Here is a 26,269-nt window from a genome sequence, read left to right on the forward strand (position 1 = left end):
GGAAGCACTAACTTTAAACCCCACTTAGGGAAATGTCAGCCCCTCTTTCCAAAAGAATTTCATTTGTATTAGTGGGCCTGTGTTGCAAAAAAGTTGTACTCAATTATTCTTATACTTGAGTTTTGCCCCCCAATATTGTGAAAATTAGCTTTTTCCCTTGCTATAGAAGTATCTCTGTAAGATCCTTGTTTTGCCTCCTGGGCCACAAAGCCCAGAGTATTTACTATTTGGTCCGCAGAGAAAGTTTGTCAATGTCGGCTCTATGATAAGGATTTACTTGAGATATCCTTTAGGATTTATTGTGTTATTTTCTTTCCTAATATCTCACATGGCCATTACAGCTTTATGCCTCTGCTGCTGCTGCTAAGTCGCTTCTGTTGTGTCTGACTCTGTGTGACCCCATAGATGGCAGCCCACCAGGCTCCTCTGTCCCTGGGATTCTCCAGGCAAGAATACTGGAGTGGGTTGCCATTTCCTTCTCCAACAGCTTTATGAGGTGCTCATTTATTTTATGCAGGGATTTTTAAAAGTTGAGTGAAGGTAAGATGTCCTGTCACAGTCCTGTTAATTTTAGGAATGTACATTGAATCATCACAGCCATTGCTTGGGAGTAAAATAATGCAGTGTTTTGAAGATGATGGAGATGTCTGGTATAGTAAACCTGTCTTAGAGGAGGGGGTAGACTCATATACCTGGGAAGCAAAGGGACTTCTGTGAGAGGAAGAATCAGAAACACAACCCCTGCTTCTAGAGATTCAAGGTCTGGGACACCTGGTGTGGTGGGTCCGTACTGGTGTTGAAGTTCAGCATTTGGCTTGACTGAATATGGATGTTCATTTAACCCAGTGGTATTATGAGTTAAATTATATTCCCGCCAAAAGAATGCAAAAGTTGGGATACTTGTTTGGAGCAGCCCTACAGAACTCATTTACCCCCAGCCTCCCTAACACAGAGGATATACTTTGGAGATAGTATCTGACAGTAAACTGAAGAGCTTAGCAGTGAAGACCTGAGTGAGTCCTGGCCCAGGGCTGGACATTCCTGACTCAGTGGACAAGAATGACCAGTCTCAGCATGTAGGACCAATGAGCAAAGTACCCAGAGCCTTTGTGTGACACTGAGGGGCAACCTTGGCCAGGACCTCATCAGACTCCAGGTTTCTGCACTAGTTTGGCCCTGAAGACGCCCCTGGACTTCTTGCTAATTTGCTGAGTACTGCTCAAGAGGGACTTACCAGATAGCTGGTTAGCAGAGCTGGTTAAATTTTAAAAGAAGTGATAAAAAAGAGATATTACCACCTTTGTATTTTAGTGTGGGAAATAGCTTATCCAGTTAAATTCATGAGAGGAGTCAGCCACACACAGGTTCTGAGACTGCAACTCACAGGCCACCGAGGAGTAGTAACAAACAACTAAACAAAAACATGTAGGTATCTGTCCTTTGATGCAGTCCAGATTTATCCCACCACAACATGGATTCGTTATGGGCTTTTAGTTAACTTATACAAAGGTGATCTTCAGCAAAAGATTTCATTTTAATGAGTTTTGCTAAGAAATGCAATATTATTAACAGAAATGTATTCACAAGGGAAAAGCGTTTCAAAGCCTATTCATAATTCATAACATTTATTTGCCAATTGAGTTTATTTTACTAGAGCTTATTAAATTTCTCCTGAGCACTGTTGGTATTGACAAGCAATAAATAAGGCTATTTAATATTTCTCAACATTTTACCCTCAAACTTGAGTTTCTCAGCATTGGATAAAGAAATACTTCTTGGTGGGTCTGCAGTAAATATGAACGTGGGGAGCTCCCTCCACTCTGTCTGCTCAGGAAGAGACTTTCAGGCTAGAAAAGAGTGGGCACCTCCATATCTGGAATGAATTTGAAGATCCCAGAATGCCTTTTCAATTAGCCATGATGTTACCTACATTATACTCATATTCATGAATAAATTTTCATTTGAGCTTCTCTTGAATGTCACTCTGGGTTGGACAATTCAACCATCCATCGATTTTCAAATTTCTTATGCATATTTGGACATAGTCTGGGAAGCCTGCCTGTTTGAAGACCTAACATAGCAAGACATACTAGCAGCATCTTTGAAAGCACAAAGCCAGAGCCAGGATGAATGTGCCCCCAAATACGTTGCTGGCCACACAGGACCATCTATATTATATTTAGGAAAATAAGCAACCTTGGGGCCAGCACTAGCTCTGACTCCATCAGGCCTGCTGTCATCACGAAATAAAAGTGTTGAGCGCATACTTGCTTCTGCTGAGGCAAGATGGAGCCTCGAACTATCTGGTTTCAGGTAATGGTTTACCTGAGTACCTGAGTCTGTCACTAATAAATGTTTCCCTCTCTGGTTTTCCTTCCACTCCTCCTCCTGCCTTTTGCAGTATGACTAACTGAAGTGAAACCCAGGGGAAAGGGAACAGCCATGGAGAGGGCCCTGACTCAAGTTGATGCATAGCAGGAGCAACGGAAGTCTCATGACATCAGTCCTGTGCGATGCAGAGGTCAAGGTGTATGCCCTATGTGGGCTGGAAGTGAACAGCTTAAACGAATGAAACTAGACATTCTGGCTCATAGTGGGGAGGCGGGGCTACAGAGGGGGCAGGCCTCCTGGAGATGAAGATGGTCCATCTCTGGGTTTCGGCCTTGCTCTCAAGAAGCTGTTGAGTGTATCTCTTTACAACTCAGGCTTCTGTGTCTCGTCTGTAAATAGAAGGGTTTGTGCTCAGAGTTTTCCAGAGGGTCTTATGTGTGAGAATATGAGTGTGTGAATGTAAGCATGTTTAAGAGGGTGTGTGTGTTGGGGAAGGAGAAGGAAGAGAATGGTATGAACAGAGCAGTAGGTTCAAGCTTATTTTTCTAAAAATCATAGTCAGCTTGTCTAGACTTCAGGCCATATGCTTGGTGTTCGCAAGTGATGTTACAGCTGGAGTCTGAGGGCCATCAGCAGGCTGAACTTCTTTCTCAGGGACCCAAGTCTTTCCATTAAGGTTTTCAGCTGATTCAATGAGGCCCACCCACATCAATATGGATTATTTAGTTGAGTCTATGCTGTAATCTCACAAAGTAGTATTAGCACCATTGTATAGATGAGGAAACCGAGGCTTAGAGAATGTATCAGGTTTTTCTGGAGCATGCGTGCGTGCGTGCTAAGTCTTTAGAGAAACAGAATAACAGGATGTGTTGGCGTGTGTGTGTATACAACTCTATCTTTCCCTATCTGTCTACCTATCAATCAAGACATGCATTTTAAAGAATTGGCTCACACAATTGTGGGGACCGGCCAGTCCAAATTCTGCAGGGCAGACTGGCTAGCTGAGAAACAGGAGATTTGATGTTGCAGCTAGAGTCTGAGGGCCACCTGGAGGCCGAATTTTTTCTTTCTCAAGGAATCTGTCTTGTTCTTAAGGCTTTCAAGTGATTGGAGGAGGTCCTCTCACATTATGGAAGATAATCTTCTTTACTCAGTGTCTACTGGTTCACATGTTAATCGGACCTAGAAAATACCTTCAGAGCAGCATTGAGACTGATGTTGACTAAATATCTGGGGACTGTGGCCTAGCCAAGTGGACCCGTAAAATTAGCCATCATAGAGAAGTGAAGCAAGCCCATGCCATCAGCTGTAAAAAGGGGCCGAGATTTGACTCCGAGTCTGTCCTCAGAGCCCATGGCTGTCACCTTTACCTTTCTCACCTATGCCAGTTGCCTGCTTGGCCGTGTGCAGACGGTCCACACTCTCTGCTCCTAGATGTCTCAGCAGTAAAATGACCACACAATTTCTGCTCTGCTCACTTCCTAAGAGAGCAGTGGCCACTGGGGGTAATGTGTCCCAAACCTCTCAGCATGATACGAGTAAATGTCAGTTTAGTGCCATATAGTAAATGGCACTAAAAATCTAGGATCTTTCTTCCCTGTGCTCCCCATTTAAAAGAATTTCTTTGGGAAAGTAAATCAGCATAACCCTTTTTGGAGACCAGTTTGAAATTTTCTCTCAATATAAAAATGTGAATCCTCTATAATCTTACAGTCCCACTTCTAGGAATCTTATTTTACAAATGACTAAAGACAAAGTTATAAAGATTCTATTATAACATTGCTTAAAAGGCAGAAAAAAAAATGTGAAAACAATATGAACTGCTCTATCATAAGGGAATGCATAACAAAATGATAATAAATCCATCCTGTGAATAGCCATATGGTTATTGAAAAGAATAAGATTGCTATACAGGAGACCTTGGAAAGATGTCCAGGATATATTGTTAAGTGATGAGAACAATATGTCAAATAATATGCTGGATGGTCCTTTATTATAAGAAATAAAAACTATGTATGTGTATATGTTGATAAACATAGAAAATGCCAATATATACATGTGAAGTTGGCCCCCCTGAGGAGTGAGATTAGAGAGAGAGAAGAGAGAATTGTCTCTGTACATTCTGTGTGTATTTCTACATTCTCTGAATGTGTTGTGATTTTTTAATTTATTTAGGTATTTGTTACTAAATTTTTCAAGAAGTCATATGAAGATTTAAACATAAAATTTAACCTTAGTCTATTTTCTTTATTGTTAAGTTGACTGTTCCCTCCACCCTGTACTATGGGGCTACACTAATTTACATAGCTTTGCTAAAGCATTATTTAGGAAGGGAGTCACCAGATGAGACCACCTTGACATTATAGGGACATTGGGGAAGACATCTCCTAACCTGTTCTCTTGACCACCAGACATGATGATGCCCACAGGAAGTGTTTCTGACAAGTCTTGTCGTTACCATGTCTGACAATACCCAGACTGTTAGATGCTTGGAGACAGAGGTGTGAATGTCAATGACAGCTCACTGGGAATGAGCCAGATTTTCTCTGGCTTTCTGTATTTGAAGAGCAGTTTATGCAGACCTGGAGAGCAGTGATTTAGCTAGAAATGATGCGCTCTCAGGAGAAAAGATCTTTCAATTAAAAAAAAAAGTAATAATTTATCTTCCCTTTGTAAAGGAGGGCTGCCAGGATGGTATTTTCATCTACTATTAATATATAAAGAGATAATGAATTCCAGGCAGATGCTGTTTCTCTGCTCCCACCTATTGCTCTGAAGAGCTTTTAGAACTTTCCACCCAACCAGAGTAGATCTTTGAGTTATTAATATCAAGGTGGCATTAGCTATCAATTTTAGGTTTTCTGAGGGCGGTGACTGAGGTATCTGATCTTTATCTCAGAATCCCTCAGCAGCACTTGGCATCTGTGTGGTGGGCACTCATGGGAGCAGAACTCACCCTCTGCAGTTTGCTCTCTCCAGAAAATAGTTGCAACTCCCATTTGACCCTGATGTTACCTTGCTGAAGTTCTTCAGTGCTTTCTTCTAGCTCTGAGCATCAGGTTCAGAGCTCACACCACGTCCTACCAGGCCTTTCGTGCTGGGCTGACGGTCAGCCAGTTGTACTGGTTCCACCACCCAGGTTGTTGACAGTCATCTTCCCTTCTGACCTGCCAGGCCTGTGCCTTTGCAAATTGCTAAATGTTTATAATACCCTGTCCCTGCCTACCTCTCTGCCTCATTGCCTGCTCCTCACCCCTGTAGTTACGTTCTGACTTTCTCTGGTTTCCTTGAATGTGTTGGTTCCAGGAAACCTCTGTCCCAACTCATTCTGTGTCTTCTGCTGGGGAATCTTTTCAGTGTCTTTGTCACTAATTCTTTTTCATTCTTCTGATCTCATATTGGAACGTCTAGTCTGTAGGGATCTTCCCTGAATCCTCACCCCCAGACAAAGTATACTCTCAGAGTGCTCTACAGTTTCCTTTAAGCATTAATCACAACTTTAATCAAATAATTATTTGGGTAATTGTTTGTGATAGACTCCATGAGGTCAGCAAACTCTTGTTCTCCCAGTACCAATGTTTGCCACACAGAAGATTCTTAATAAATATTTGGAGTGAAAGAATGGATGGAGTGAAAGAATAAATAAAAGTTTAGGTCAAAGAAATGTGAATCATCAGCATCTTTTTTCTAGAGCTATTCAGACTCTACAAATAAACCTTGTTGAATAAGAAGAGCTTTAATTTAAGTGCTTCCTACATACTAATTTCATCCATGTTTGAAATGCAGTCTCTCAGTTTTCTTAGCTCTATTGCAGCTGGGCAGAGCTAATTGAACTACGTAGGGCCACTGGTTTAATTTTTCCCTTTTCTCTCTCCTTTTATTTATTTATTTGTTTTTAGTATTTCCTTTGCCACTACTTCCTAATTATATCTCTAATTTCCAGATCAGGGTTAAGTAATGTTAAATTTCATCTGCATATGAGAAGTCTATGAGAACTAACCTGGAAACAGAAATAAAAGGCAGAGCTTATGGAACTTCTCTTAAGTTTTGTAGCCTGACTAATTTTAGACCCTAGCATTTGAGTATGTGCTAATTTGTCAGTTTTGTTTATCTAGATCAGTTATATTTTTCTTTCTTTATTTACAGTAAAAAAATCTTTCCCACCTGAAGGAATCATTTTGAATAACATGATTTTGAGTAAAAATCATTTTGAGTAATATTATAACAAATTGAAGTTGGCCACACACATCCTGAATGCCATTGCCAGGATTTCTTATTTTCTAAAAAAATTTGGTTTCAATTATGATAGTTGTGTGTGTCAGTGTATGTGTGTGTGTGTGTGTGCGTGTGCTCAGATGTGTCTGATTCTTTGTGATCCCATGGACTGTAGCCTGCCAGGCTCCTCTGTTCATGGAATTTTCCAAGCAAGAATACTGGAGCAGGTTGCCGTTTCCTGCTGAAGGGGATCTTCCCGACCCAAGACTTGAAACCATGTCTCCTACATTGGCAGGTGGATTCTTTACCACTGTGCCATCTGGGAAACATCAAATAGCCATTTCCATGAATGATCCCTATGCTGCATATCCCTACCAACCATCAGTCTTTTTATTCTACATGAATAGTCAAGAGAAATCTTTGCATTAAACCTTAAAATACCATTGCAAACACCCAACTAAAACTCCCAAACCAAACCAAACAACACATAGTAATTTTTTCTCAGAATGGAAAACACATTTTTCTCTAGGTATTATCAATACTCATTTTTAAATAATGTATTCATTTCCCAAGGTTCTTAAGCTGAAATGACTCTCCCCAATGCCTATAAACTTTTGAATGATTAGATAAAATCAAACTCCTAGGCAGATTATAATGTAAGCATATGAAGGAAAAAGAATAATGGTGAGCAAGAGAGAAGAACATTTTTGTTAGAATGACAAAAAAGGATGATATTAAAAAATATGAAAGATTAGAAAATCTCCCAAATGGTACAGTTTAGGCTCTGGTGAAAGCCAATTTGAGATTCCCAGAGCCCTGACAGGGGCAGATGATACAAGCCAGTTTAGTTAGAAGGAGATACTCTGGTTAATTCCAAAATAGACCTCAGTCCCTCCAGTCCCCTCTCCCTAGAGAGCACAGGTTTCCCCACCTGGGGTGCATTCCCATGGTTAGTTAATCATTAGACTCCAACTGTTCCCCAAGTCAACGTGTAGAAGGACAGGAAACCCGAAAGATGAGGTTCGGTAGCAGCGATTAATTCTTTGTTTTTCAAATTGGCCTATAGTTAATTTACAATGCTGTGTTATTTTCAGGTGTACATTAAAGTGAATCGGTTATATCCAACTCTTTAAGATTCTTTTCCCATATATGCCATTACAGAATATTGAGTAGAGTTCCCTGTGCTGTGCAGTAGGTCCTTATTAGTTATCTATTCTATGTATAGTAGTGTGTATTTGTCAATCTCAATCTCCTGATTTATCCCTCCTCCCCTTCCCCTTCTGGTAACCACAAATTTGTTTTCCTCAAACATGACTCTACTTCTATATTGTAAATAAGTTCATTTGTGCTATTTTTTTAGATTCCACATATAAGTAATATCATATGATATTTGTCTTTCTCTGTTTGACTTACTTCACTCAGCATGACAATTTCTAGGTCCATTCATGTTGCTGCAAATGGCATTATTTTGTTATTTTTAATGGTTGAGTAATATTCCACTGTATATATGTACCACATCTTCTTTATCCATTCCTCTGTCAATGCACATTTAGGTTGCCTCCACATACTTGCTGTTGTTAATAGTAAGTAGCAGTTAATTCTGGAGAAGGCAATGGCACTCCACTCCAGTACTCTTGCCTGGAAAATCCCATGGACAGAGGAGCCTGGTGGGCTGCAGTCCGTGGGGTCGCTGAGAGTCGGACACGACTGAGCGACTTCACTTTGACTTTTCACTTTCATGCATTGGAGGAGGAAATGGCAACCCACTCCAGTGTTCTTGCCTAGAGAATCCCATGGACAGAGGAGCCTGGTAGGCTGCTGTCTATGGGGTCGCACAGAGTCGGACACGACTGAAGTGACTTAGCAGCAGCAGCAGCAGCAGCAACAGCAGCAGCAGTTAATTCTTGATGGCAATGCTTCACTTAATAGAGTCAGAAAATGTAATGGACTTTTTTTTTAGTGCCCCTGGGATTTTTTCCTAGAGGAATCTGTATCCGGAAAGGCTTTAAGTGAGACACACCTGTGAAGCAGTTCTTTTTCATTCTTATTATTGAGGAGCAGGAGGGAAGAAGGTAAACCTCTTCTTTGGTCCACATAGCCTCAGTTAGGAAGGAAGGAATCTCCTCAGGGCCTCAAGCCATGGAAGTCTCCCACTGTGCTCCCTCCCAAAATGGGCAGAAAGTCAATTATGGAACTTCTACCTTGTCAACTGAAGGAGCAGGCTGAGAACAAAAGACTTCAGCTCAAATTTTGCAAACTTTTTGTAAAAAAATTCTACAAAAACAGAACTTGTGACTTGTCTAAATTCAGTTGTAAAACAGGGCTTGAGGTTGACTCTCAAAAGCTTAGGTAGTGACAGCAAAATTTCTAGCATTCTCATATTGCTAGATTATTGATGTGAATAACCATACTGGGGCCTTCTATTGGCATAGGGAATGCGTGATTTCATTTTTAAGCTATCACAATCACAGTAGAAACTTGGCTTTTGTTGTTTCCATGTTGATTTGTTGAAGAGGTAATGTAGATGGTAGATGGGAAAGAGTAAATATTTCCAAGTGAAGATTAATAGCCCCCAGATTGCTATTGTTATGAAAGCTAATAAAATAATGTAATTTAAAGTTTCTAAATGAATCTCTATTTATTTTCAATCAGTCCAGGATAGAAGGGTTAAAGAAGGGCTCCTGGTAGGCCAGGATTAAGAATTTCTATCAGACATCAGGCACATTGGTGTTTCATGACCAATCTCCACATATCAAGGCATTTTGCACTGAAAACTTAAAATAAGAATGCTTGCCAATAGAGCTTACAGCAAAATACATTTTTATGTTTTCCTGCTTTCAAAGTTTTAATCCAACCATCAGCATCAGAATGCTTTTTGTTGTAACTAAAGAAAAATCAACTGAAAGTGACCTAAAAGAACATATATATTTTAGGTAACAAGGCATTTAAAATTTCAGTGGTTCCAGTCTCATTTAATTTAGTGTTCATATGATGTCATCAAGATTCTAGTGTCTCTCCATCTCTCCTCTATAACAAGTTGGTTTGTCTTTTACCTGAATTTCCTCATGGCCCCAAAATGGCTGCCATCATTCCAACCCTCAAATCCAAATAGAAAGATCCAGAAATAGCAATGAGTCTGTTTCCTTTTGTGTATCTCTCTTTGTATCAATAAAGAACACTCCCCCTGAGCTTCCAGCATATTTTATACCTCACCATTGGAAGGACGGAGGCACAGGGAGGAATAGTAGTTTAGTGGGCAATAAAAAACATTTGTCACAAAGTTGGAGTTTGACATACTAAACACAGGGAGGAAAGCTTTCCTAGGAGAGAGGGTAGTCTCACGTGCTTGATTACTGAAAATATTTTGACTTCAACCTTTCCCCACTTTCACAAAGGGATGAAGCAATCTCTTGTTTGTTGACAGAACATGGGTTTTAGATGTGATCTTAGGTGATTCCCAAGTAGGGTCAGTGTTAGTGTTTCTTCTGAAGTTTCCTCATCTTAATAACTTTCCCCTTTTGTAAGAAGAGTTCAGTGTTGTAGAGACCTGGAGAACACATCTACTATGTCTTTCCCTTCTTAAACTTAGGGAATGATATGAGTAAGAATCAGAGATCTATTCTCTATTCGCTGACATCTCTCTGAAGCAAAATGAATAATACTCAAGAAGTTTATCAAAGTCTCTCAGTGAGTAGAGAGGATAGCAGGGAAATGAATTTTGGGGACCGTGGCATATGAAGACTTCTCTAGGATCTGAGGATGCACAGATTGCAGTCTCCCTAAGTAACTTATTTCGGAGTCTAGCTATTCCCACTATCCCCTCACACTGCAAATCTTCCAGGTTCCCTGTTTTGTTTTGTTTTTCCCCTGTAAAGGGGATATTCATGGGTTTCTATGTGCTATGTAATAATCCCAGTTCTTGAGAAATGACTAAGAAAGGCAAAAAGAAAATTGACTGTGAGAAAATAAAAAAGTGGGGAGACAGGGAAGACAAAAAAAAAAAAAACAACAGATGACTTGGATATTTCAGAATTGAAAAAGAGGAGTTTAGTAAGCAAAAGAAAATTGAGGAACAAACAAAAAAGTCTACTTCTCTATCTTTGAAAATATTATCTATAGTTCTAGGGTAGAAGTCAAATGGCAAAGAGTGGAAATGGAGCATAGGATATGCTCTGTATTTTCTAGGTTTTTATTTGAAAGAAAACATTCAGATACTCAGCACACACGTGGTGGTGACATTAAAGCCATTTCATTTTGTGCCTTCTCTTTTTTTCAACCTTAGATTCCCTAGTTCCCCACACAGTTTTATTTTTAAGGCTTTTGTGCAAGACAAAATGACCAGAGAAGAACTGTTTTTTAAAAAAGGGTTTGAAGTTTGTTTGCTTAACAAAGTGTTTGCAGTCATAATTAGGTTGCATATTAAAGTTCAAAACCATCTCATGTTGGAAGTGACTGAAAATTGTTACCATCTGATGGCTTTGTGGGTAGAGCTTTCAGAAACGACACTTGCACGCACTAAGGGATAAAAACACAGTTTCTGGGCATTGCCCTCGGGAGACTTCAAGGATCTGGGCAACACTCAGACGGCAAACTTCCCATAATGGCATCACGGGTCTTAAATCTGACCATTGTGACACTAGGCCTTGATCTGTTGGAGTCATCCCAGTTTGATTCAGTCTCTTTGCTATTCTTATCTCTGGAGTTCTCGCTTCTTGTCTCCGGACCACTCATCTATCTGTGGGAACAGAGAAGCCATGCTGAGTTGTATTTCCTGAATAAAGTTCTGTAACTCTCACCATGGGAAATCCATTACGAAGTCAGATTTTCTGGGGAAGAGAGAGAGTGACAAAGAGAAGGAAGAGAGAGAGACTGATTTAGGGTGCCCAGGGTGAGTCAGCTCCTCATCTGTTGTGTTGAAAGACAAAACTGTCTTTAATTTAACCAGTACTCACTTCCATCTTCACTGTAATATGAAGCCTATTTGGGAACAGAAAGAGAAGTTTTATATGACAGATTTCAAACATCTTGCCCCAGGCAAAAGCCTCACTATTTCTGAGAGGGAAATCTCTTTCCCAGTCCCCCCACCTGAATCTTTTCACTCAGAAGGAAATGAAACAATGGAAGTTTGTCTGTTCTAAGGATAAGCACAAGGCAAGAATTAGGTCCTAATAAACCCCATGATGGGGCATAATTATGCATGAGGTAGTACAGATGACCATGCTGTTTGGAGCCATCACAGGCATTGTGTTGGCTGAATGCAGTCTATATGTGGGTTTGGTCTAAATCTGGAAACCCAGGTTTGTATCAGATCTAAACATGAGAACAGATTTTTTTTTTCCCCTTAAGTAACCTCCATATTAGACTCATAATTTAACTTGGGTCAACTTGAAGATGAATTTTAGCTATTATCTCATTTGTCTTTAATATGGATGCCGGTTCCCTTTAACTTCTTTTATGATATTCCCCCTGATAGGAAATGCTTGCAAGTATACCCATTCTGCTTTATAAAATAAACACACTAAAAAAGTGGGGTCAGAGTTTGGCAGGAAGCCAATGTAATGACAAAAGAAGCAACTAAGTCATTGGCTTTGTGATTCAAAACAGAACAATTTTAAACAAAATAAGAATAAAAAAATATAGGCTTCAATTTATAGTGAGCAGACAGGTTCATTTTGAGGGGTGGATTGGGGTGTAGAGTCGTATGTGCAGAGGGAGGACAAAACTAAACAGAATTATTTGTAAAACTTTTCTAAAAGTTAATTTTGGAAGATTTACTTGAAATCTGCATCAAAACCAGGTGCTGTCAGCAAACTTTAACAAATGAATGCTGTCTTTTCCCCTCCTTACCCTACAATAGCAATGATTAGAAAACAGCAAAGAGTGTACTGGGACGACCCAGAGGGATGGTATGGGGAGGGAGGAGGGAGGAGGGTTCAGGATGGGGAACACATGTATGCCTGTGGCGGATTCACTTCTATATATGGCAGAACCAATACAATATTGTAAAGTTAAAAAAAAAAAAAAAAGAAAACAGCAAAGAGTAGACGTTAGTCATCATGGCACTCTTCTGCTCATGGGGCCCCACATTCAGAGAATAGAATTCTATTCAGAGAATAGAATCATTTTGGACCAATCACACTACTTTCTGAAGCTGGGTCTTTTGCATTGCAGGCAGATTCTTTACCGACTGAGCTACAAGGGAAGCCCCCTACTTTTGCAAAGTAACCCTTTATTCATAAGCATCTAAGAATCACTGGAATCTAGTAGTACAGAAATAACACAGCCACAGGGAGAAACCCTGAATCCAGCATTAGTTATAAGATAATGTCCCTTAATTCAGTGAAGTTTTAAAATGGCAATTGGGATTGGCCATCTTCTTAAGCAAACTTATTTACTTAATACATTTGAAGTTTTTGAGAGTTTACTGCCTTTGAATATCCCTTACTTGAAAAACAAGTGTATTATATACAAATAAAAAAAGGTCTCAAAGGTTTCAAAAGGAATGGTCTTAGTGATAGTCTACGAAAAGATTAATAAATTTAAAAACCAGGTTAAACAGAATGGATATAAGGATGAGTTGTTACCTTTGGAAATATGTGTCTGAGACACATGAAAAATTCACTTATTGAAACCTCAGATATCTATATATTCTGTTCTTAACACTCATCCACTATTCCCTTTGGGTAAATTCTACCTGTTGCATCTGAGGATATTAGAACTGAGATATCCAGACAAGCTCCTCATTGAGTGACTCTTCCATCTGAAAGTTCTGGAAGAGGAATGAGTTACATGGCCGATGAGTAAAGGGAACCTACATAGACCCAAATCTTTAAATTCAGAATCAAGAAGGAAAACTCCAACTATGAATGACAGGCTTCCCTGGTGGCTCAGATGGTAAAGCGCCTGCCTGCAATGTGTGAGACCCTGGTTTGATCCTTGGGTCAGGAAGATCCCCTGGAGAAGGAAATGGCAACCCACTCCAGTACTCTTGCCTGGAATATCCCATGGACAGAGGAGCCTGGTAGACTAAAGTCCATGGGGTCGCAAAGAATCAGACACAACTGAGTGACTTCACTTCACTTATGAATGACTGCTACAGCACAATAAAATGATCATTGTGATTAACCCAAGTGAAAAATCAGTTGTAATTATGTAATTAGTTGATCACATGAGGGGAGCAGGGTATGATATTAGCAAGGAACAACACAGTATTTTCCTCGTGGATATGGATATGGCCTTTTCACTATTTCTTCACCTTGTGTACTAGTCCCAGCTATGTTCTATTTCTGGCTCCTTCAGCCTGGAGAAGGAGATGAAGTAAAGTAAAAGGGAAAATACATCTTATTTGGCCATTGTTGTTGCAACATGACTTCGAGGCTATCCGTGCAGCAGGAGCCCAGTTATGGGTCCTTTCTCTCACAGGGTGCTGACCTAGGCCCTTGGGATGGACTCACTCAGCCTCCTCCTATATTGCTTCCAGTAGGAAGGGTTATACAGATGAAAATTGCATTTTCCAGACCCCCTTGTGCAGGTAGAGGCCTAGAGTGAATTTATTTCAGTCAGATGGATTCATTCACCAGGAGATTTGGGTTTCCCAGGTAGCTCAGTGGTAAATAATCTGCCTGCCACTGCAGGAGACACAGGTTCAATCTCTGGGTCAGAAAGATCCACTGGAGAGGGGAATGGCAACCTATTCCAATATCCTTGCCTGGAAAATCCTACGGATAGAGAAGCCTGGCAGGCTATTGTCCAGGAGGTCATGAAGAGCTGGCCACGACTGAGTGACTAACATTTCCTTTCTTCTACTTACTGTGACTGATTTTCCAGATTGGGGGCTAATGTCCTGCTTGGAGGGTTGACTGGGGAGGAGGTGGCGGGTGGCCAGTTGGGCAGTCAGCAAGATGAGATTTTTTACAACAGCACCGAAGTAAAATCACTACCTGGGACAAGCTTTTACCAAAACTCTAGCTGTTAAAACAGCGTTTATTCTCCATGCTCATTCCTGTTCCAAACACTGCATTTAAAAAATTATTTGCTGTGTTTTTTCATATTCGTGTATATTTTTCCCTAAAAAGGCTAATGGTAAAATACCAGATCGAAACTAAGGAAAGAAATCTTTGAAATTTACTAGTCATTCAAAAAGTAATATGACTGCATTTTTTTAAAAAAACCTCAAAAAAAAAAAAAAAAAAAAACACACCAAAAAGCAAAAACCAATAAAACCAGAAAACATAACCTAGAAATATTTGTCTTTTTAAAAATGGATAGAATAACAACTAGTTCACATGTGTGTGCCTGGATTTCCTAAAGTAGAGAAGCAATGGTTGGCTTAGCCAATTAAACAATTAAATTCCCTTCCAATTCTGATACCATATTGCTCTCTATGAGACAGCAGAACCAAAATGGCCAAACATCAGTTAGTTTCAGGAAACACTGCTCAAAGATCTCAGATAGCCTAAAAACAAAACAAAATGCCCAGATGAATTGAATGTCCACACAAAATCCTATATACAAACGTTTCAGTTCACTTTAGTCATACAATTGTGTCTGACTCCTTGCAACCCCATGGACTGCAGCATGCCACGCTTCCCCGTCCATTACCAACTCCCAGAGCTTGCTCAAACTCATGTACATTGAGTTGGTGATGTCATCCAACCATCCCATTCTCTGTTGTCCCCTTCTCCTCCTGCCTTCAATCTTTCCCAGCATCAGGGTCTTTTCCAATGAGTCAGTTCTTCACATCAGGTGGCCAAAGTATTGGACTTTCAGCTTCAGCATCAGTCCTTAAATGAATATTCAGGACTACTTTCCTTTAGGATTGCCTGTTGGATCTCCTTGCAGTCCAAGGGACTCTTAAGAGTCTTCTCCAACACCATAGTTCAAAAGCATCAGTTCTTCCACACTCTACTTTCTTTATGGTCCAACTCACATCCATACATGACTACTGGAAAAACCATAGCTTTAATTATACGGACCTTTATTGGCAAAGTAACGTCTCTGCTTTTTAATATGCTATCTATACTGGTCATAGTTTTTCTTCCAAGGAGCAAGTTTCATTTTAATTTCATGGCTTCAGTCACCATCTTCAGTGATTTTGGCGTCCAAGAAGATAGAGTCTGTCACTATTTCCATTGTTTCCTCATCTGTTTGCCATGAAGTGATGGGACCAGATGCCATGATCTTCATTTTTTGAATATTGTTTTAAGCCAGCTTTTTCACTCTCCTCTTTCACTTTCATCAAGAGGCTCTTTAGTTCTTCTTCACTTTCTGCCATAAGGGTGGTATCATCTGCATATCTGAGGTTATTGATATTTCTCCTGGCAATCTTTTTTTTTTTTTTTTACAAATAAGTAAAAATGTTAATTGACCTATTTTCAGTTTGGCAATCTTGATTACAGCTTGTGCTTCATCCAGCCTAGCATTTCACTTGATGTACTCTGCATATAAGGTAAATAAGCAGGGTAACAATACATAGCCTTGTCATACTCCTTTCCCAACCAATCCATTTTTCCATGTTCAGTTCTAGCTGTTGCTTCTTGGCCTGCATACAGATTTCTCAGGAGGCAGGTAAGGTGGTCTGGTATTTCCATCTCATTAAGAATTTGCCACAGTTTGTTATGATCCACATAGCCAAAGGCTTTAGCATAGTCAATAAAGCAGAAGTAGATATTTTTCTGGGGCTCTCTCTTTTTCTATGATCTAACAGATGTTGGCAGTTTGATCTCTGGCTCCTCTGCCTTTTCTAAATCCAGCTAGAACAACTGAAAATTGTATAAACATACAAATGTTTATAGTAGCTTTATTCATGATTGACAAAACTTGGAAGCAACCAAGATTGTCTATCAGTAAGTGAATGGATAAATAAATTATGGTCCATCCAGACAATGGAATATTATTCAGCACTAAAAAGCAATGAGCTATCAAACTTTGAAAATACATGGAGGAAACTTAAATGCATATTACTAAGTGAAAGAAGCCAATTTGAAAAGGCTACCTTCTGTATAATTCACACATGTGACATTCTGAAAAGGCAAAACTATAATAAAAAGATCAGTGGTTGCCACGGGTTAAGGGTTAGGAGTTATGAGGAGGATGAACAGGCAGAGCACAGAGGATTCTGGGGCAGTGAAACTATTCTGTAGAATACTACAAAGGTGGCCACATGCCACTGTACGTTTGTCATGATTTCACCAAGAGTGAACAATCATGTACACGATCGACTATGGGCAATAACGATGTGTCAGTGTAGAGTCATTGATTATAACGAATGCACCACTGGGGTGGAGGGTATTTTACTTGTGTAAGGACAGGGATGGATGAGAACACTCTATCCTTTCTACTCAATTCTGTTGTGAACCTAAAACTCCTCTTAAAAAATAAGATAATTTGAGAAACAAACAAAACAGCTAAACCACTATTAGCCCAAGTTTCTTGAGAAATAATTATATATTAGGCAAAATAAATTGTTGTTTAAGTTAAGGCTATTCATATACCACAAAAGGCAACATGCCTTGACCATCTTTTGCCAAATGTTTTCATGAAACTTGGGTGAAAGAAATCAAGGAAGCAAGATGTTAACTGAATCCAAGCCCAACTTAATAACTCCCAACAATGTCTCCCAGACTGGCAGGGTAGAGATGAACCATTGGCTGGCATCCAGAGGTCTTAGATCAAGAAGTAACAATCACCCTGTTGCATTTTCCAAGAAATACAAGTTGAACTTTGAACATGACTATTTCCTGAGGAGCAATTAGTCAAATGTCAGTTCTTAGTTTATAATGCTCAGGATGAAAAAAAATGATGGAACAGGGAATAATTTCTTTCAAGAGCCATGTGGAATTGTCCCATTATCCATATCCAAAGAATGTCCATATCCACTCTTTCAGGAAGTGAATTCTTTTGGTGTAGGATTCAGTAGATTTGGTAATATGGGACGTTAGTCTCTGTCTCTAATTCTGCTGAAAGATCTTAATGCAGATGTAATGGAAGATAAATTGCTCGTTTCCTGCCCATTTCTATCCATTTAAATGAGAATTCTGAGCATGAAAAACAGTGTTTTGAGAGTAATCAATTCAAGAGTAATCAATATTCAAAGTATTTATTAAGTGTATAGCATCATGAGGCCATCTAGTGGCGAACCCACAAGAAAAATGCCTCAAAAGTCCCACAGAAAATAGAAATTTTCCATAAAGTGAAGAACTATAAGAGCTTCTTGATGAAAGTGAAAGAGGAGAGTGAAAAAGTTGGCTTAAAACTCAACATTCAGAAAACTAAGATCATGGCATCTGGTTCCACCACTTCATGGCAAATAGATGGGAAACAGTGGAAACAGTGTCAGACTTTATTTTTTGGGGCTCCAAAATCACTGCAGATGGTGACTGCAGCCATGAAATTAAAAGACACTTGCTCCTTGGAAGAAAAGTTATGACCAACCTAGACAGCATATTAAAAAGCAGAGACATTACTTTGCCAATAAAGGTCTGTCTAGCCAAAGCTATGGTTTTTCCAATAGTCATGCATGGATGTGAGAGTTAGACTATAAAGAAAGCTGAGCAGTGAAGAATGGATGCTTTTGAACTGTGGTGTTGGAGAACACTCTTGAGAGTCTGTTGGACTGCACAGAAATCAAACCAGGCAATCCTAAAGGAGATCAGTCCTGAATAATCATTGGAAGGACTGATGCTGAAGCTGAAACTCTAATACTTTGGCTACCTGATGTGAAGAACCGACTCATTGGAAAAGACCCTGATGCTGGGAGGTACTGGGGGCAGGAGGAGAAGGGGACGACAGAGGATGAGATGGATGGCATCACCAACGTGATAGACATGAGTTTGAGTAGGCTCTGGGAGTTGGTGATGGCCAGGGAAGCCTGGCTTGCAGCAGTCCATGGGGTCACAAAGAGTCAGACATGACTGACCGACTAAACTGAACTGAGCCCGTGAAATAATGGTCCCAATAAAGTAGGATGGTGACTTGGAGTTCTTTAATGAAAGCAGTGGGGCTTTATGTTCTATTACATGGCCTTAGATCCTTGAAGATCAAACCATGTCAGATTAATCATAATCATTGCATCAAAAGCTTTATGACCTCTTAATGGTTAGATATGTCCACTACAATAGGGTTTATCATCTCAGAGTAGAGGAATATAGCCTAGAGAGACAATGAGAAAGTTCTCTGGTGACTGAACTTTCTCTGTTGATTTTTTTCCATCAGTAAAATGGTTGCCTTGGAAGTGAATTGGGAGTCCTGGGCAGGTAGCAAGCACCATTAAAAAAGAAAGAAACTAATAGTAGAAATCAGAAAAATTGATCATCCTATTTCATAAATGACTTACAGGAGTTTCTTTCTACATTCTTAAATTCCCAACAGCAGCCAGCAGAAGAGATGCATGTGTGTGCGTGTATGTCACACGTCATATATACAAGTTGCTTTATAAGACTAAATAAAAGTGTAATAAAATTAGCCTAGGCCTTAAACTTGTTTCTTCTAAGCTTTAGATATAGTTTCTGTAATTCAAAACTTTAATTTTTTTCTTTGTTCTGTTGAAAGCAACCCTATTATTTAAATACATTGGAAGACATCTCTTTAATTATTTCTTCTGGATAACAAGTCACAAGCTTCACATCTTACATTCTTCTCTGATAAACATGTTTTTCAGATAAAATCCCGTGACAATAGATCCCTTTAAAAGAAAGCATTTTTAATAGTAAAGCTGTTTATATGACCTGACAGACATTGGTCTATGATAATAGTGCTTTGGGGAAAGTAACTAAAGCATTTTCTCCATAATAAACTCAACAAATATTTTTATTAGTCTCCCTCTATGCGCCTGCTAGTCTGTATAATAAAATTAACTAATTGTTGGCAGTTGGCACTGGGAAGAAAGATTGAAAACTTATTGCAACATAGACCTTAACAGACTTTATGTCTTGCCATTAAGTAGTAAGAACTTTTCAACTTTCTTTCACCTTCCCTATATCAGGGATTCTAACCCTCCCTGTAAGGAAATACTACTATTATTAATAAATCCATAAACCTACCAAAACAAAGCAGTGAATACATACACCAAAAATTTTTTTTCAAAAAGAGGATTTGGGGGCCAGCATTAGGAAAAATACAATGGGATAGCTGTCTGAAAATGAAACCTCCCATTCTCATCTTTCCTACCCTCTGTTTGTTTCCCTAATATGGAAATTTATTCAGTCGTATCCGACTTTTTGCCACCCCATGGACTATACAGTTCATGAACTTCTTCAGGCCAGAATACTAGAGTGGGTAGCTGTGCCCTTCTCCAGGGGATCTTCCCAACCCAGGGATTGAACCCAGTTCTCCCACATTGCAGGCAGATTCTTTACCAGCTGAGCCACCAGGGAAGCCTATTCCTGGCATTGATTCCTTTTCTCTTCAGGTCTTGTCCTTTTCTCTCTTTTTCAGTCCAGAAGACTGAATATTATTTTCAGCAATATATCCATTATCCTAAATTTACCCTCATGAAATGATTTGTCAAGTTCACTAGTTTGTTTTAATAGAATTTTACCTGCCTTCCATTAAGCTTGTCTTTTTCCCCCTGATTTTCATCTCTGCTGACTCTGTAGCCAATGTATTCAGTGATCTTCAACTCTTTCACTTTCTAAAGGCAATCTTGGATCCACCCAATTCTCTGAGTACTGAATCCAGAAATAAGTGGGTCTTGTGTATATTGTGTGCGTTATGTTGTGCATTGCTTTCCCTGGTGTCTCAGATGGTAAAGTGGCTGCCTGCAATGCGGGAGACCTGGGTTCGATCCCTGGGTTGGGAAGATCCTCTGGAGAAGGAAATGGCAACCCACTCTAGTACTCTTGCTTGGAAAATTCCATGGATGGAGGAGCCTGGTAGGCTACAGCCCAGGCGTCGCAGAGTCGGACACAACTGAGTGACTTCACTTTTCTGTATATTAGTTTCCAATGCTCTTAGAGTTATAGGGTTCTCAGAGAAGCCTAGTTACTTTCAAGTGATCCAAGGGACCAAGTCATTCTGAGCTTAGTTCAGAATAATTTGTTTCACTAGGTTAATCTTGGTTCTGACCCTGCCTTTTCTAGCACGTTCCTCCAATTGGCCAGGGGCCAGGGCTGGGCTTGAGCTCCTGGAATCTTTTAAGAGAGGAATTAATTAATCTGGCCGGAGATTAAACCAAACTGGAGATGGTAAAGTTCTTCAAATTTTGCAACCACTGCCTGGGGGAATTGCAGGGGTGCAGTGGGCATCTTTTTTTCATCTTCCTAAAAAGGGAAATTAAAATATATGCAAAATATTTTGCATTTTCTGAGAAAAAATTTAAGGGAAAACACATATAGCACAATTTGGCTTTCCCTAAACTAGTCAAATCAGTTGTATCTTTATTAACTGTAAAGATGTAACTTGCACACTAGTCAATTTTCTAGTTATACTGACTTTTAAGTGTCTGTAGTTTTAGTTACAAAGGGAATTGCAGTGAATCACTTTTTAAGGTGTCTACAATGATTATAGGTTTCGCCTATTAAGGAGAACCAAAGAACAGAAGAATCCATCAATAGTAGAATAAAATAATGAAGCAATCATCAAATCTTAATGTCCCCTACAGCATCAAACTGATATTTATTTTCAGAAAAGATTCTGAGAAATTAAAAGTACAGGAGGAAAACATTCAGCACATATTTGCTGAGTATCTGTTTTCTATCCTGAGTTTTTTCAATAAACACCATTAAAACATTCTCATTTATTGTTTTCACTTTTGAACACGCCAATGTACTTTAAAAGTTTTTCCTTCTATTGATTTCTTTTTTATTGAGGCAACAGTTTATAACATCAGAAGTTTCATTTGTTCAACATTACAGTTCTACTTCTAAATACACTATAGTTGTCTCACCACCAAAAACTGAGTTTTAATCCGGCACACTACAGTGCAACCCCTTTACCCGTTTCCCACTCCTACTCCTCACCCCATCCCTCCCACTCTAGCAACCAGTACTCTGTTCTCTTTATCTACGTGTCTATTTTTGGTTTATTCATTTGTGTTGTTTCTTTGTGTTTTATATTCCACTCAAGAGTGAAATCATAAGATATTTGTCCCTCTCCGTCTGACTTATTTCATTTAGCGTGATACCCTCAAGGTTGTTGCAAATGGAAATTTTCCCCTACGTTTCCTAAGCATTTGTATTTATCAGTCTTCTCATTAATATTTTTGTCTTTGATGTCACACATTGAAAAGTTTTCCTCTCCTAAGACTATATAGTCACTTACATTTTATTCTAGTATAATTATGATCTTATTTTTTGCATTTTAATATTTAAACCATCTGGGATTCATTTTGGTGCCTTGTACATTGTAGTAATTTAACTTAATATTTTTCCACATAGTTAGCTAGTAGTCTTAATCAGAAATTAGGTAGTCCATTTTTTTCTTTTATGATTTGAGATGTTAGCTTATCATGTGCTAATATTTATATCTTTTGAAAAAGCACAAGCTGGAATCAAGATTGCCAGGAGAAATATCCATAACCTCAGATATGCAGATGACACCACCCTTATGGCAGAAGTGTAGAGGAACTAAAAAGCCTCTTGATGAAGGTGAAAGAGGAGAGTGAAAAAGTTGGCTTAAAGCTCAACATTCAGAAAACGAAGATCATGGCGTCTGGTCCCATCACTTCATGGGAAATAGATGGGGAAACAGTGGAAACAGTGTCAGACTTTATTTTTTGGGGCTCCAAAATCACTGCAGAGGGTGACTGCAGCCATGAAATTAAAAGATGCTTACTCCTTGGAAGGAAAGTTATGACCAACCTAGATAGCATATTCAAAAGCAGAGATATTACTTTGCCAACAAAGGTCCATCTAGTTAAGGCTATGGTTTTTCCTGTGGTCATGTATGGATGTGAGAGTTGGACTGTGAAGAAGGCTGAGTGTCGAAGAATTGATGCTTTTGAACTGTGGTGTTGGAGAAGACTCTTGAGAGTCCCTTGGACTGCAAGGAGATCCAACCAGTCCATTCTGAAGGAGATCAGCCTTGGGATTTCTTTGGAAGGAATGATGCTAAAGCTGAAACTCCAGTACTTTGGCCACCTTATGTAAAGAGTTGACTCATTGGAAAAGCCTCTGATGCTGGGAGGGACTGGGGGCAGGAGGAGAAGGGGACGACAGAGGATGAGATGGCTGGATGGCATCACTGACTCAATGGACGTGAGTCTGAGTGAACTCCGGGAGTTGGTGATGGACAGGGAGGCCTGGTGTGCTGTGATTCATGGGGTCGCAAAGAGTCGGACACGACTGAGCGATTGAACTGAACTGAATTCTTTACAGTATTTATATTCTCTTTCATAGTTTATTTTTGACATTTGCATTAAGTTTAATAAGTATTATCTAAGTTTGTTCTAAAACTTCTGAGATGTGGATTTGATCACTGGGATGGGAAGATTCCCTGGAGTATGTAGGAACTGTCAACCAACTCCAGTATAATTGCTTGGAAAATTCCATGGACAGAGGAGCCTAGCAGACTATAGTCCATGGGGTCACAAATAGTCAGACATGACTGAACAAACACATGTGCATGCTAAAACATCTAGGTCAGCTGATGTATATTTTCAGTTAAAAATATTAGAAAGGATAAATGATTTCTTTTCTCTCTTTATCCTATGTGTCAAAGAACAGGCCTTTGTGCTATTTTTATACATTAGAAACAGTAGGGATAAGTATGGAATTTGTAGACTTATTGTTGTAGGAATGAGGACAATGATAGCTGAAAATTTTTCTCTTTTAGGAAACTAAAAGTAGAATAAAATAGTATTTGTTTATTTCCCTATATGAAATTTGTGTGATTTTTCTTTCCTTTCTAAATTCAAAATGTTGACCTAATTAAGTCATTTCATTAATTTTGCATCATACTTTATAAACTTTTAAATTCTAAGGATCTTAATTCTGAGTCTCCCAACAGTTTGGTGCTGCTGCTGCTGCTAAGTCGCTTCAGTCGTGTCCGACTCTGTGCGACCCCATGGACTGCAGCCTACCAGGCTTCTCCATCCATGGGATTCTCCAGGCAAGAACACTGGAGTGGGTTGCCATTTCCTTCTCCAATGCATGAAAGTGGAAAGTGAAAGGGAAGTCGCTCAGTTGTGTCTGACTCTTAGCAACCCCATGGACTGCAGCCTACCAGGCTCCTCCATCCATGGGATTTTCTGGGCAACAGTACTGGAGTGGGGTGCCATTGCCTTCTCCCTTTGAGATTATGTTCTAATATTTTTTTTACATATCCTGTCCTGTTTGCAATGTGTTAATGCTCTGAGCTTCAAGCAACTTAAAGTCAAGTTTATGTTTCAGATCTGTATATTTCCAGATCCTCAGTGCAGTGCTGGGCCAGAGAAGATGATGAATAAAAGTGTATTGTATTATATTGCAATAAACTTACTCAAAGTAAGAAAAATGTAAAATTATTACAAAATAATTTCCTGTGGCAACAGTAATTATATCTGGAAAAGATCAGTTTCCATTCTAGTCTCAAAGGCAATGCCAAAGAATGTTCAAACTACCATACAGTTGCACTCATTTCACATGATAGCAAGGTAATGTTCAAAATCCTTCCAGCTAGTCTTCACTAGTACATGAACTGAGAACTTCCAGATGTACAAGATGGATTTTAAAAAGGCAGAGAAATCAGAGATCAAATTGCCAATACATGCTGGATCACAGAAAAAGCAAGGGAATTCCAAAAGAGTATGTACTTCTGCTTCCTTGACTATACTAAAGCCTTTGATTGTGTGTATCACAACAAACTGTGGGAAATTCTTAAAGAGATGGGAATACTGGACCACCTTACCTGTTTCCTGAAAAACCTGTATTCTGGTCAAGAAGCAACAGTTAGAGCCAGACATGAAACAAAAGTCTGGTCCAAAATTGGGAAAGGAGTGTGACAGGTTGTACATTGTCACCCTGCTTATTTAATTTATATGCAGAGTACATCGTATGAAATCCAGGCTGGATGAATCATAGGCTGGAATCAAGGTTCCCAGGAAAAACATCAACAACCTCAGATATGCAGATGATACCACTCTAATGGCAGAAAGTGAAGAGAAACTAAAGAGCCTCTTGATGAAGATGAAAGAGGAGAGTGAAAAGTTTGGCTTGAAATTCAGTATTAAAAAAACTAAGATCATGGCATCTGGTCCCATTACTTCATGGCAAATAGAAGGAGAATAAGTGGAAACAGCAATGGATTTGATTTTCTTGGGCTACAAAATCAGTGCAGATGGTGACTGCAGCCATGAAATTAAAAGATACTTACTCCTTGGAAGAAAAGCTATGCCTGACCTAGACAGCATATTAAAAAGCAGAGACATTACTTTGCCAACCAAGGTCTGTCTAGTCAAAGCTATGGTTTTTCCAGTGGTCATGTACGAATGTGAGAGTTGGACCATAAAGATGGGTGAGCACAGAAGAATTGATGCTTTCAAACTGTGATGCTGGAGAAGACTCTTGAGAGTCCCTCAGACTACAAGATTTTTTATTTTTTTATTTTTAAACTTTACATAATTGTATTAGTTTTGCCAAATATCAAAATTAATCCACCACAGGTATACATGTGTTCCCCATCCTGAACCCTCCTCCCTCCTCCCTCCCCATACCATCCCTCTGGGTCGTCCCAGTGCACTAGCCCCAAGCATCCAGTATCGTGCATCGAACCTGGACTGGCATCTCGTTTCATACATGATATTTTACATGTTTCAATGCCATTCTCCCAAATCTCCCCACCCTCTCCCTCTCCCACAGAGTCCATAAGACTGTTCTATACATCAGTGTCTCTTTTGCTGTCTCGTACACAGGGTTATTGTTACTGTCTTTCTAAATTCCATATATATGCGTTAGTATACTGTATTGGTGTTTTTCCTTCTGGCTTACTTCACTCTGTATAATAGGTTCCAGTTTCATCCACCTCATTAGAACTGCTTCAAATGAATTCTTTTTAAGGGCTGAGTAATACTCCATTGTGTATATGTACCACTGCTTTCTTATCCATTCATCTGCTGATGGACATCTAGGTTGCTTCCATGTCCTGGCTATTATAAACAGTGCTGCGATGAACATTGGGGTACACGTGTCTCTTTCCATTCTGGTTTCCTCAGTGTGTATGCCCAGCAGTGGGATTGCTGGATCATAAGGCAGTTCTATTTCCAGTTTTTTAAGGAATCTCCACACTGTTCTCCATAGTGGCTGTACTAGTTTGCATTCCCACCAACAGTGTAAGAGGGTTCCCTTTCTCCACACCCTCTCCAGCATTTATTGCTTGTAGACTTTTGGATCACAGCCATTCTGACTGGCGTGAAATGGTACCTCATAGTGGTTTTGATTTGCATTTCTCTGATAATGAGTGATGTTGAGCATCTTTTCATGTGTTTGTTAGCCATCTGTATGTCTTCTTTGGAGAAATGTCTATTTAGTTCTTTGGCTCATTTTTTGATTGGGTCATTTATTTTTCTGGAGTTGAGCTGTAGGAGTTGCTTGTATATTTTTGAGATTAGCTGTTTGTCAGTTGCTTCATTTGCTATTATTTTCTCCCATTCTGAAGGCTGTCTTTTCACCTTGCTAATAGTTTCCTTTGATGTGCAGAAGCTTTTAAGGTTAATTAGGTCCCATCTGTTTATTTTTGCTTTTATTTCCAATATTCTGGGAGGTGGGTCATAGAGGATCCTGCTGTGATGTATGTCAGAGAGTGTTTTGCC

This window comes from Bos taurus, chromosome 9 (assembly GCF_002263795.3).
Source record: "Bos taurus isolate L1 Dominette 01449 registration number 42190680 breed Hereford chromosome 9, ARS-UCD2.0, whole genome shotgun sequence".
NCBI lineage: Eukaryota > Metazoa > Chordata > Mammalia > Artiodactyla > Bovidae > Bos > Bos taurus.